Raw genomic sequence first — 13,841 nt, forward strand, 5'->3', positions numbered from 1 at the left:
GTTCAATCCCAGCACTCCGTATAGTCCTGTGAGCTTCTCCAAGAGTATGCCCTGAGCACTGTTGGGTGATTCAAAAAATAAAAAAAAACTAAAAAGAAAGAAATTTTATATTAGGTTCTTTTCACTGTCTCTTTCTTTCTTTTTTTCTTTCTTTCTTTTTTTCTTTCTTTCTTTTTTTCTTTCTTTCTTTCTTTCTTTCTTTCTTTCTTTCTTTCTTTCTTTCTTTCTTTCTTTCTTTCTTTCTTCTTTCTTTCTTTCTTTCTTTCTTTCTTTCTTTCTTTCTTTCTTTCTTTCTTCTTCCTTTCTTCCTTTCTTCCTTCCTTCCTTCCTTCCTTCCTTCCTTCCTTCCTTCCTTCCTCCTTCTTTCCTTCCTTCTTTCCTTCCTTCCTTCCTTCCTCCTTCCTTCCTTCCTTCCTTCCTTCCTTCCTTCCTTCCTTCCTTCCTTCCTTCCTTCCTTCCTTCCTTCCTTCCTTCCTTCCTTCCTTCCTTCCTTCTTTCTTTCTTTCTTTCTTTCTTTCTTTCTTTCTTTCTTTCTTTCTTTCTTTCTTTCTTTCTTTCTTTCTTTCTTTCTTTCTTTCTTTCTTTCTTTCTTTTTCTTTTTCCCTTCCCTTTCCTTTTACCTTTCCTTTTTCCTTCCCTTCCCTTTCCTTTTTCCTTCCCTTTCCTTTTTCCTTTCCTTTCCTTTCCTTTCCTTTCCTTTCCTTTCCTTTCCTTTCCTTTCCTTTCCTTTCCTTTCCTTTCCTTTCCTTTCCTTCCCCTTTTCCCTTCCCTTCCCCTTCCCCTTCCCCTTCCCTTTCCCTTCCCTTCCCTTCCCTTCTCTTCCCTTCCCTTCCCTTCCCTTCCCTTCCCTTCCCTTCCCTTCCCTTCCCTTCCCTTCCCTTCCCTTCCCTCCCCTCCCCTCCCCTCCCCTTTCCCTTTCCCTTCCCTTTCCCTTTCGTTTCCCTTCCCTTTCCCTTTCCCTTCCCTTCCCCTTCCCTTTCCCTTCCCTTTCCCTTTCCCTTCCCTTCCCTTTCCCTTTCCCTTTCCTTCTCTTCCCTTTCCCTTCCCTTCCCTTCCCTTCCCCTTCCCTTCCCTTCCCTTCCCTTCCCTTCCCTTCCCTTCCCTTCCCTTCCCTTCCCTTCTCCCTCCCTTCCCTTCCCTTCCCTTCCCTTCCCTTCCCTTCCCTTCCCTTTCCCTTTCCCTTCCCTTCCCTCCCCTCCCCTCCCCCCTCCCCTTCCCCTTCCCTTTTCTTGGCCACACTGGGTGACGCTCAGTGGTTACTTCTGGCTATGCACTCAGAAGTACTCCTGGCTGGGGGATCAAACTGTGGTCCATTCTAGGTAATCGCACCTAAGGCAAACATACTGCTTGTACTACTGTTCCAGCCCCTCACTGGCTTTTTATTTTAAAGATAGAAATTAAGTAATAAAGTGAGTAAAATACAATTTGGTTTGTAAATTTCACCTCTTTCATCACTAATATTTATGCTTCTTCATTCCCAAATTTAGAACAGTGTTTAGAGAGCTTTTTTCCAGAACCCACTCCCCATTTCATGCCCCCCACACTTATTTGGTACCAGGCATCAAACAGAACCTCACCATGTAAATCATGTTTTGCGAAGCCCTAAATTTAGATAATATTTTAACTGATTCACATTTAAAATAGAAATTCACATGTAGCTTTCTTCAAATAGTCAATGAAACCCTTATTTAAATTGTAAAATTTAATATATTTTTCCCTTGTAAACATGTAAAAAATGTCTATAGAAAATCTTTCTGATGGAGAGACATTTTGATAAGTAATGATATAGGTAATTTTTATGAAAATGTTTTATTTGACTCTAATAATGACTATGAGCAAATTATTCCTTAGTAATAAAACTATGAATTTGAATTTTTAGAATTGTTTTTTTCTTCTGTTTTTTTTTTTTTTCCAGCCACATCTAATGGTGCTCAGGGGTTTACTCCTGCCTCTACAGTCAGGAATTACTCCTCGCAGGGATTGCAAGATCATATGCTAGAGATCAAACCCATGTCTGCTTCTGTGTAGAAGGCAGTAGTTTTGCATTGAATGCAATTGAAATAGTATTTAGCAGTAATCATTGAAAGCTGCAGAATTTTTTTTTCATCAAACTCTATTTTTAACCTCAACTAAGTTTTTAAAGAATTAAAATGAGGATTGTGCTGGAGTGATAGCACAGCGGTAAGACATTTGTCTTGCATGCGGCCAACACAGGACCTATGGTGGTTCGAATCCCAGCATCCCATATGGTCCCAGGAGCCTGCCAGGGTGATTTCTGTTCAGAGAGCCTGGAGTAACCCCTGAGCGCTGACGAGTGTGACCCAGCCCCCCATGTCAGAATTAGAATGAGCATCACTTACCTTTAGAAGCAGTGGAAATAATTCTATAGCTACTTCTTGTTAAAAAGTTCTAAGGATCTGAATTAAGTGTATGTGTCTCTTTTCCTCATCTTACCATGTAGTTTGTTCATGCAGGGAAGTAGAGTTAGAAACAGATGTACTAGAAAATCTTAATTGGCCTATCATTTCCCACTTTCTCATAAGATATAACATCTACTTGGTATATTCATTTTATATTTGTAATGATTACTTGCTTTCATATTTTCATCATTAGTACCTTTTCCCTAATCTATTTTTAAAGCCTTTTATTTTAAATTTGCTACTTAATACTAACATCAGAAGACTAGTCATTCTTATCAGAGAGTTCCTTTTCTTTAATAATTTTTTTGTGTTTTGAAGCATTTCTATGTATATGTCTCTCTTGCTTTAAATAATACTTATAATGACATGATAGACGTTTTAGGTATAACAATGTATTTATTTATATTTATGTAGAATAAAAATAAAATATAGTTTATCTTGACCTCAAACCCCTCCTTCCTTTTTCCAAGGGGCGAGTTTATAAAACAGTATCCTAATTTCCTATCAGTTTTAAAATCACATAATCAAAAAGGAATTGTAAAATGGTCTAAATATAGAAATAATATTATCTTTACCATAAAAGTAAAAGAGTTGGGGTTGGAACGTTACGATAGTGGGAGCTTTCTCACAGATTGTTGACCCAGCTTTGATTCACAGCACTCTCTATGGTCCTTGAGCCTGTGGTGAGTGATTTCTGAGCACAGAATCAGGAAGGAATAATCCCTGAGCACTGCTGTTTGGGGCCCCAAAACAAGTAAACAAGAGGTAGAATGATGACATTATGTAAACACTCGTGATCAAAGTCATAAAAAAGCCCTTTTTAGTAGAATGGGAATTACTTTTACTATACTATACAAGATCTTTTTTTCTGAACCATCATCCTTCTGCATGCAAGGCAAACACCCCACCTCCATGCTATCTCTCTGGCCCAGTGTACAAGATCTTAAGAAAACCAGCAAAAAAAATATGGCAAATGAGTCCTTTAGCACTTTCATTTCATCCACTTTTTCTCATCCTGACATACCATTGCTCTAGCCCTAATTCTCATACTTCTTATGTTCTTGGCATTTCTTTTTATCTTCACACTAATTTGTTACCATTTACTTATTAAACATCCCATCAAGAGTGCATATTTACTTGTTTTAATCCAAGTAAATATACTTTTGAATCAGAATAGGGTAAATTTTATAGTTTGGTTTACTCCTTTTGGTAAGGAATATGCTTTGATCTTCTAGATTTATTATACTAAGAAATATTACCCCTTAAATCATTGATGACACAAATTTAATGCCAAATTTTTACTGTAATCTGTAGATTAAGCTAACACTTTAAGTAACTGAACTATAATATTTAAGTAGTGAAATATTGTTTAAACAAGAGCCACCAATTTATAGTATTAAATTTACATATTAATGCTTATACCGATGTTTAATGTCATTTTAAAAAGAATTTATTTATTTTCTATTTTATAAGAAGACCTCCTTTTAGTAAAAATATAAAAGTAAAAAAGTAACTTTTCATGGATAAATTATAACAGTTCTCTCCATTGTACATTTGACAGTAGTATATGATAGATGTATGTTACCTAAATGTATACCTACTAGTATCTATTGTGTTCCCATGTATTCATTACTGAAATTTATATTTGATTTAAGTGTTTCTCTTTAATGTATTAGAGATTTTCATCTTTTTAACTCACAGTGAGATTATATTCCTATTTATGATTTTATATTTTTTACAATAGTACAGTTCCCTGAAGCCCATGCGATAATTTCTTCCATTCTTTTAGTTGTTTAGAGTCCTAGTAATTAAAATTTGTTTGATACGTGCCAGGGAATTTATTTGATTTTATTTGTCTTTTTCATTCACTGTAAAATCATTAGAGTATGTGAGCACATTTTCTTTAACAACTTGTTGATTAAATCTCAAGTATTTCATCCCTCCCCCCCCCCCCCATTTTACCTTACTTTCTTTGTGAGGTACTGTGGTTTATAAAATAGTAATATTTGTGTTTTAGGCATGGAATGTTACTGAACTAGTCTTACTAATATTTATTATACACAACTGTACCTAGGTTCCTTATTTTTTGTTCCTTATCCCTACCCATATTCCCAGCCCTTAGTTAAGCTCAGGTTAAACAGAATCTTACATGAAGGATTAAGCAGTTTCATTGTAGATATTGAGACAGAAAACGCCATGTAAATTCAATTTTCTCACCGTTTTTTAGTGTTTATTCGTATCACCCATACCTTGTATAATACATTTATCAGAACCTTAATGATCCAAGATTCCTAATTTAGTTCTCAGAACAGTATTCAAATTTTTTGTTGTTATTCTCTCATTTGACCTGTCTATGCAGAGCTACTTTAAGTTTATTGGAAATATTTACCATTATAAAGAAAATATTTGCCCTGATACATAAAATCGGATTCTTATGCATACCAATGAAAAACAATAATTAGTAATTGAAATTGCAAGAAATTTAAATGTTTATCACTTGAAGTATTTTCTAATATAGTCTAGTTACACTATAGTACACTATATTTACACTATACTTACATAGTATATTTATACTATTTACACTATGGCACACTACTATTAGCAGCCTTTCCTTAAGTGTCTCTGTATTGTTAATAGATAATTTGTGATGGACAAATTATTTATTTTAGCTTTATAAATACAAATGTCTGAAGTTTTCAAAAAATGATGGCAGGGCCAGAGTGATAGCATAGCATGTAGGGCATTTGCCTTGCATTTAACCTTTTTGGGATCAACCTAGTTTGGATCTGGCATCCCATATGGTCCTCCAAACTTGTCAGGAGCCACTTCACAGAACCAGGAGTATGAGCACTGCCAGGTATGGGCCCCTCCAAAAAAAATTTTTTTTAAAGAAGGCAAATAATTTTTTATTAATTTATAATGATATAAAGTACAAAAATTTGGATTGGACAAAATTCTGTTTCTTCATTTACTTATTTTATTTAGTTATTAGAATTCATGTATGTAGAAGTTGTATGTATTATGTATATATTTACTTATATAAATGTATATACACATATTTATATGTAAATAAATATAAATTTTATTTTTTTAAATATTTTATGTAAACACCTTAATTACATACATGATTGTGTTTGGGTTTCAGTCATGTAAAGAACACCACCCATCACCAATGCAACGTTCCCATCACCAGTGTCCCAAATCTCCCTCCTCCCCACCCGACCCCCGCCTGTACTCTAGACAGGCTTTCCATTTCCCTCATACATTCTCATTATTAGGACAGTTCAAAATGTAGTTATTTTTCTAACTAAACTCATCACTCTTTGTGGTGAGCTTCCTGAGGTGAACTGTAACTTCCAGCCCTTTTCTCTTTTGTGTCTGAAAATTATTATTGCAAGAACGTCTTTCATTTTTCTTAAAACCCTTAGATGAGTGAGACCATTCTGCGTTTTTCTCTCTCTCTCTGACTTATTTCACTCAGCATAATAGATTCTGTGTACATATAAATACAAATAAATATATATAAATATATAAGATATATATATTTATGATCTATAGTAGTAAATAGAATTTTTTATTAAACTATGTAACCATGGGAAGATGTTTGAGCTTGTTTATTATGCTAAGAATCAAATCCAGTTATCAGGAATGCAAGACATACGCTTTTACCTGTAAGCCACATCCCTGGCCCTAGCATAATTTTTTATTGGAATCTTAGCCATAAGAGCTCAGCAAAGTTATACTTGAATAAATGTTTTATAATTTATTAAATTAATGAAAAATATTATTGTTATTTCTATAATACAAGGACATTATTAGAAGATTGGCTTTTTTATACTATGAACTCATTCTACATTGAGCCTTTTCTATTTACATCAGATGTTTTCAATTTGTCTTTTATTTGAAAGTTTTTTATTACTTTTCTCTATAACAATATTATTTTAGAACCTGAAACATATTAGCATTTGAAAATCAAAAATTTTTTAGTGTAGTTAATTATTTCCCATGCTTTTATCCACATAGTTTACTTTAATAAGACTATAAAGTAACATTTGTCATTTTACATAATACAAAGGCTATTTTGGAGATTTTTTGGATTAAGTAGATACATGTTTTTTATATTGTGATTTAAACCTAATTTTTATGCCTTTAGCTATACATTTAGTAGTTATATATGTTAAATTGCTATTGCTGTTAGTTTTCACTTATAGACATAGTAAAATGTGTTAAGTGATATTTTCCATATTCTTCTTACCTCTTAATGTAAACTAAACTTTGTCTTAGTTATTTAGATGAAAATATATCATCATTAGTACTATGTAAGCAAAATTTTGATGTAGCTTATATAATTTATACCAATTTGCTTATGAATTATTGATACTTTTATTTATTTTGTACTTAAATGCTTATGGACTTGATATTAGAGAATGCTTTATTTTAAAAGAAAAATAATTATGTTTAGCACCTAGGAAATTAGCTTGCTTCCCTGTACTAAGCCAGTGCCCAATAATTTTATTTAATTTTTCAATATTTTGTATTTAAAATGTTTTTATTTTTTAAATATTTTTGAATACCTTTTTCAAAAGTTTGTATATTTTTGAATTTTAAACTACCCTGGGCAGTTCAGGAGCTACTTTGAGAGAGTTGTTCAGTAATCATCCTTGTCATGCTGTAGAACTATGCAGTACTAAGAATCAAACCCTGGATTCTTACATGTTAATCATGTACAATAGCTTGTTAGACTCTCTACCAGGCCATCTTTTAAACTTTTTGATTTGTTTATATTTATTCAGATTAGTCATTAGTAAATTGTGTTATTCTGAAGATAAAAGTAAGTACACATATAATCCAACCCCACACCCCTGATTTTTATTTTTTTTCTTTGGAAACCACTTATCTTGAAACTCTTAAGAGGTCCATTTAAAATAATTTAGAGATATTTAGGGGATTTAGTATAAGAGATACTCTTTTTTTTTTTTTTAGATATTCTATGACAAAATATACAAGCAAAATGTCTTTCCCTCTTAAAACAGTTGTTTGAAAAAATAGGGAATCTTATTTGTTTCAAAATCTAATAAATAATATGTCTCAAAGATTTTATTTTCATTATCAATACTTGAAGGGCTTCCTTAGAAAAAATTGAAAATTTATTAGCAGAAATGAATTGCCCATTCAGCTTTCTAAAGGAAAAATATTGTATAACTTTTATTATTTTATTTTATATATACCATACCACATATATATATTCAAATATATATTGATTTATATTGTTGTTAAGACAATTTAGAGACTGAGAAGCAATACTATAATAAGAGATAAAAACTTAGGTTCAATATAGGTATATGCATAAATCAATATTTAATATTTGAGATATTTTTATTTAAACTAATTTTTAGTATTTCAATTAGCCATAATCTCAGTGGTTAAAAAAAATAAGACTTCTTCCCTACTATTGCAGAAACATGCATGTCTATTATGATATTAGCATTTTCTGTTTTCTATGTTCTGTTTTCCCTAGGCTAAGCTTAACCCTCTAATGAAATCCCTCAGAAAGAATACCATGAATCTTCTGTTTCCTGCACTAAATCCTAAATCAACTGAAGATTCTGGGACCTCATTTTTAAAGTACTTAATAAAATAGGAATTTGAGTGACTTGCACTCTGTCGCTTCATCTATATTCCATTCAGCTGTCAGTCAGTTCCACCTTGCTCTCGCCTTAAAGTTGATAAGATCTAGAGGCAATAATTTTATGACTAAGGCTGTAAGACATTCCACTCTGAGAAATCTTGATAAACTTGAAGGTTAAGACAAACAGAATAACGGGATTTTAGCCTCCCCGGAGCATAGCCAAATAGATTCCCCTGCATTTCTGAAGAAAAATATGATGAGTTACTACATATTTTTAACTATTTCACACTAAAACAGCATTTCAGAATGCATACTAGAAATGACTAAATTCTATTCTGCATTAAGTTTAACAATGTTTGGGCCCGGAGAGATAGCACAGCATCGTTTGCCTTGCAAGCAGCCAATCCAGGACCAAGGGTGGTTGGTTCAAATCCCGGTGTCCCATATGGTCCCCCGTGCCTGCCAGGAGCTATTTCTGAGCAGACAGCCAGGAGTAACCCCTGAGCAACGCCGGGTGTGGCCCCAAAACAAAAAAAACAAACAAAACAAAACAAAAAAAAGTTTAACAATGTTTGAATGTTTGACTTTTTATAATAGAGGCAAGGTGGATTTTGGATTAACTCTTCCATGCTTCTAGTTCTTAGATTTGTAAATAAAGTTTCAAATTAATTTACTAGTTTGAAACTACTGTAGGTTTTGATGTAGTAAAAGTAACTGACATTTTATATTCAAAGAAATCAGGTAGTCCAGAGAAAAGGTGGTAAACTAGTAGTACAATTTGTGAGTTAATATTAGACCATAAAATACTTCCCCCTCCTGAAAATAGACTGTGAATAGATTCTCATCCCAGAATCAGAGACATAATTTTTGAACAAATACCATCAAGTACAAATATTTCTTCTTATTTCAAGTACAAAGTTTAAAGTCCTAGAATTATAAAGAAAAACTGACCAAGAGAAGATTCCCATTGTAAACATACTAAATAGTTTATATAAAAATTTGCTATTTACAGAGCCAGAGGTTTATGTACTGTACAATGGTTATGGTGCTTGCCTTACATGACCTGGGTTTAATCCCCAGCAATAGTACAAACAGTATATCCCAGAACATATCACCAGCAGTGAACCTTAAGCATAGCCAGGCATCATCCAAAAACAAAACAAATTATTTTTTATTGCTCAACAGAATAATGTTTCTGTAAGAAAGTATTTATGGTGAGGTTTACAGTAACTTGTAATGATCAAAAAAGTGTTTATTATATACTAAGGATATTTTCTGTTATCAAAATTTATGCATTGAAAGTTTATGTTGCTTTGATCACATGGAATTCTTTCCTTTTATTAAAGATTTTGCTTAATTTAAACTCTATAGTTACAAGGTTATTAATAGTACAGTTATTTTTTTCTAATAGTTGCAAAGTTGTACATGATTGAGTTTTAGCCATATAACGTACAATACCATTATACAGTGCACATCCCCCACCCCCAAGTCCCCAGTTTCCCTCCTGCCCACCCTTTTGTCCTCTGCCCTGCTTGACTCTGGGACAGTTGTTTTACTTCTCTCTCTGTCTCTCTCTCTCTCTCTGTCTCTCTCTGTCTCTGTCTCTCTGTCTGTCTGTCTGTCTGTCTCTCTCTCTGTCTCTCTCTCTCTCTCTCTCTCTCTCTCTCTCTCTCTCTCTAAATTTTAACCAGTTCAAAACCAAAGTGGTTAAGTATTTCAAGTAATATTTACCATATTTAAATTCTTTCCTATTAGAAAGAAAATCTTGTTTGCTAAACCATTTAGCAAACTTTAACTTTCTAGTTATTTCTCATAAGATAGTTTTATTAGATATTTAAGATATTTTATTTGTTAGTTCATTTTTATTTTTACTTAATAGAAATTATGTTCAACATAAGAGTGACAATTCTTGGATTCCAGTCCCATAGTTATTATCCATATAATTTCAAGAAGGTCCCTTAGTCATAGAGATTTAAGTTTTTAATCTACAGGGAGATACGATAGCTTGCTTTTCACTATTTCACAAAATAGCTATGAAGATCAGGTAAGTCTTAATGCGAAAAGGCTTTATAAAGCATAAGGCTTTTTTGTTCTGCCCTTCACGAAGTCATTATGGACCTATTTATTTGTGGGAGTCAGTGTGACTAGCACTATTCTTGCCAGTTCATCTTATTCCTATTCGTGTTGCTAGTCACTAATTGACATATGGAATTTGTCTTCATTTTTTTTAAACAATTCTAGGAAGGAAATATATATACCAAGACCAATTTTAATTATAATGATAAAGACCATATCAATCTTGACCTTTAGTCTTTTAAAAGTAGTATAAAAGTCATGTTACAGTCAAGAAAATATGTCTTAATCTATAAAAACACTCAATTCCCAATCTACAACAAGATGTACAAATGGAGACCAGTTACACTAGCATTCTGGGGAGTAAAGGAGGGAGATATGGGATGGATAGAACAGGGTTGAGGGAAGACAACACTAGTAATGGGAATGCCCCTCATTCATTGTGGCTATGTACCTTAAATATTATTTTGAAAAATTTACTTTGGCTACAATAAAAATGAAAAAAAAATACATAAGAGTACAGTTGGAAAAAAAAACAGTGCCTAATAGTTTGTTCCCTCAATACCATATGTTAAATTGTTTAATATTTACATTAATCAAAGGCTTAATTGTCCATATATATAATATCCTTTTGTATATTGGTGTTCATTTTATGTTCATGAATGTGTACATAAAACTTTTTTGTGTGTGTGCCCTGTATCTCACAAGTAACCCCATACCTTTGTTCATTTTCCTTCATTTCAAACAGAGGTTTACTCTATGATATCTATTGTTGCCCATCAAATGAGCCTTATTTTCTGAATAGTCTGGTATACTTAGAGCAAAAGTGTGTCTATTACTTCAAATTTTTTTATTGGCAATTTTTTAAGAAGAAAAACTAAAGGACTCAGCATCACATTCTCCAGAGCACAATCTTTGCTTCATACAAAATTCTCCCATGCATTTGTTTATTCTCTCAAATATATTTGTACCAGATACAGGTTTGTCCCTTTCTCCTCTTAATTTATCTACTCTTCAGCAGAAATACTTAACCCTGTATTACAATCAGGTTCATTCTGTAATAAAGACCATTCTCTGAAAAATGAGGAAAATGCTTTTTTAAAAATATTTTTATCTTAAAAATGAAAATGTTAGCTGCCTTCAAAAGTGTTTGCTGCTGATTACTTAATTTTGCTTTTTGTTTTGGGACCATACCTGGCAGTGCTCAGGGCTTTACAACTTGTTCTGTACTCAGAGTTCTCTATTAGCAGACTGGGGACCATACGGTGTGAGAGGGATCAAACCTGTGACACATGCAAATATCCTACCCACTGTGTCCCTACTCCAGCTCCTTATTACTTCTTTTTTTTTTTTTTCCCCTTCGGTTTTTCGGCCACATCCGTTTGTTGCTCCTGGCTTGGGGTACCATATGGGATGCCTGGGGATCTAACTGTGGTCCTTCCTTGGCTAGCACTTGCAAGACAGACACCTTACCTCTAGCGCCACCTCACCGGCCCCCTGATTACTTCTTTTAAGATTGGGAAATAGCAACAAAAAAAAAAACAGAATCATTTTGGAGCATCTTTTTTCCCTCTGAAATCTTCTTTTCCTAAGGTTTTGGGTCTGATTTTTCTTTGTGGTTCTTTCGGAAATTCGGATTCATTTAGCTGCATCCACATTTTAGGTGCATCATGTATATGAAGACTCTCATTTGTTCTTCATTCTGAAGTAAGTAGAAAGAAAGCCTAAGTTTGTGGCATGTTTTTCATACTGGGTACCTACCTACATCCTATTAGATGGAAATGCCTGTTCCCTCCATGTTCTTTTCTAAGATTTGCTTTATCTTGATAGAAGCTAAACTTTCATTTCTCTTTCTTTCTTTCTTTCTTTCTTTCTTTCTTTCTTTCTTTCTTTCTTTCTTTCTTTCTTTCTTTCTTTCTTTCTTTCTTTCTTTCTTTCTTTCTTTCTTTCTTTCTTTCTTTCTTTCTTTCTTTCTTTCTTTCTTTCTCTTTCTTTTCTTCCTTCCTTCCTTCTTTCTTTTCTTTTTTTCTTTTCTTTTCTTTTCTTTCTTGGTCTTGAATGTGAAATGCAGCATCTTCAAAGTTTCATATGAATATCTGATTTCATATGAATATCTGATTCTAATTCTTGCTTTATCCTGATAGAAGCTAAACTTTCATTCTTTTTTTTTTTTTTTTTTTTGGTTTTTGGGCCACACCCTGTGCCGCTCAAGGGTTACTCCTGGCTATGCGCTCAGAAGTTGCTCCTGGCTTCTTGGGGGACCATATGGGACACCGGGGGATCGAACCGCGGTCCGTCCTAGGCTAGCGCAGGCAAGGCAGGCACCTTACCTCCAGCGCCACCGCCCGGCCCTAAACTTACTTTCTTTCTTTCTTTCTTTCTTTCTTTCTTTCTTTCTTTCTTTCTTTCTTTCTTTCTTTCTTTCTTTCTTTCTTTCTTTCTTTCTTTCTTTCTTTCTTTCTTTCTTTCTTTCTTTCTTTCTTTCTTTCTTTCTTTCTTTCTTTCTCTTCCTTTCTTTCTCTTTCTTTCTTTCTTTCTCTCTCTCTCTTTCTTTCTTTCTTTCTTTTTTTCTTTTTTTTTCTTTTCTTTCTTGGAATGTGAATGTGAAATGCAGCATCTTCAAAGTTTTATATGAATACCTGATTCTAATTTTTGGAAAATCTTGAAAGATTTCCTTTATTGATATAATCATAATGTTTCCATAGATATGAATACTTGATATATTCATAGCAAATAGGGATTTCTTTTATTCATTTTTTCTTGCATCTATCATACAATAGCCAAGGTTTACTTATTATTTTTATGGTCATTTCTATCATATTTTGATCATGTCACTTTTTGTAGCAGAAACAAAGTGTCACTGCAAGCTTGATCTTTCTGTACAAAGTGTATGAGGGGAGTAAGTGCACTTATCCTATTCCTTTGAATTCTATCTCTAAAGAATTCTTTCGTTTGGAAACTGAGTCCTACCTGTTACTTTAAATTTTCAATTTCCTTTTTTTTTTTGTGGGGTTGAGGTCACTCTTAGAGATGCTCAGGAATTACTTCTGGCAGTACTCAGGAAGCCTTATGGGATGTTGGAAATAAAATGTGAGTTGGCTGCATGCAAGACAAATGTCTATTGCTGTACAAATTACTCTCACCCATAAATCTCCAATTGCTAATTGATGACCTAAGCTCCAACAATTTTCTATTATTTTTATTCTTTCTTTACTTGCAGGAAAACTCACAGAGTCAAAAAAAATGAGGGGCAGAGATCCTCTTATACTTCGATGAAGTTTAACAGTTCACTGAATAGTATTTATTAAGTGTTCTCTGAGAATATTGAAACCAGATTCAGATCTAGTTTTAAAATTGCACTCCAAATGTAGATATAGTGGTGACGTAGATGTTGAGGTCAATGTTGATGTAAATATATATATATATCACTGACCAGGGATCCCAGAGGTTCTTTCATCTTCCTACTGTGAGTCAGATATATGAATGTAGTAGGTTCTTCATGTTACCTAAACTAATTCATCAGACTTTGCCGGACATTTTTCTAGGGTAGCATTTGAGGCTTAGAGTCTAAATATAATTTCTTGGCTGGTAATTTTTTTTACTGATATTGTCACTTTTCTTTTTAGACAACTGTTATTCCTCTAGCATTTCAGTGGTCTTTATATATATATATCACAAATTAACATCTCTAGTTTCTGAAAATGTTTCAGCCGTAGCTC

General features: G+C 33.3%; 1 protein-coding gene across 1 annotated transcript in view; it reads left to right on the top strand.

The window, feature by feature from the left end:
• RFX3 (regulatory factor X3) overlaps positions 1-13,841 on the top strand; it is a 331,177-nt gene that overhangs the window by 193,315 nt on the left and 124,021 nt on the right.

The sequence above is a fragment of the Suncus etruscus genome, chromosome 1 (genome assembly GCF_024139225.1).
Source record: "Suncus etruscus isolate mSunEtr1 chromosome 1, mSunEtr1.pri.cur, whole genome shotgun sequence".
Lineage (NCBI taxonomy): Eukaryota > Metazoa > Chordata > Mammalia > Eulipotyphla > Soricidae > Suncus > Suncus etruscus.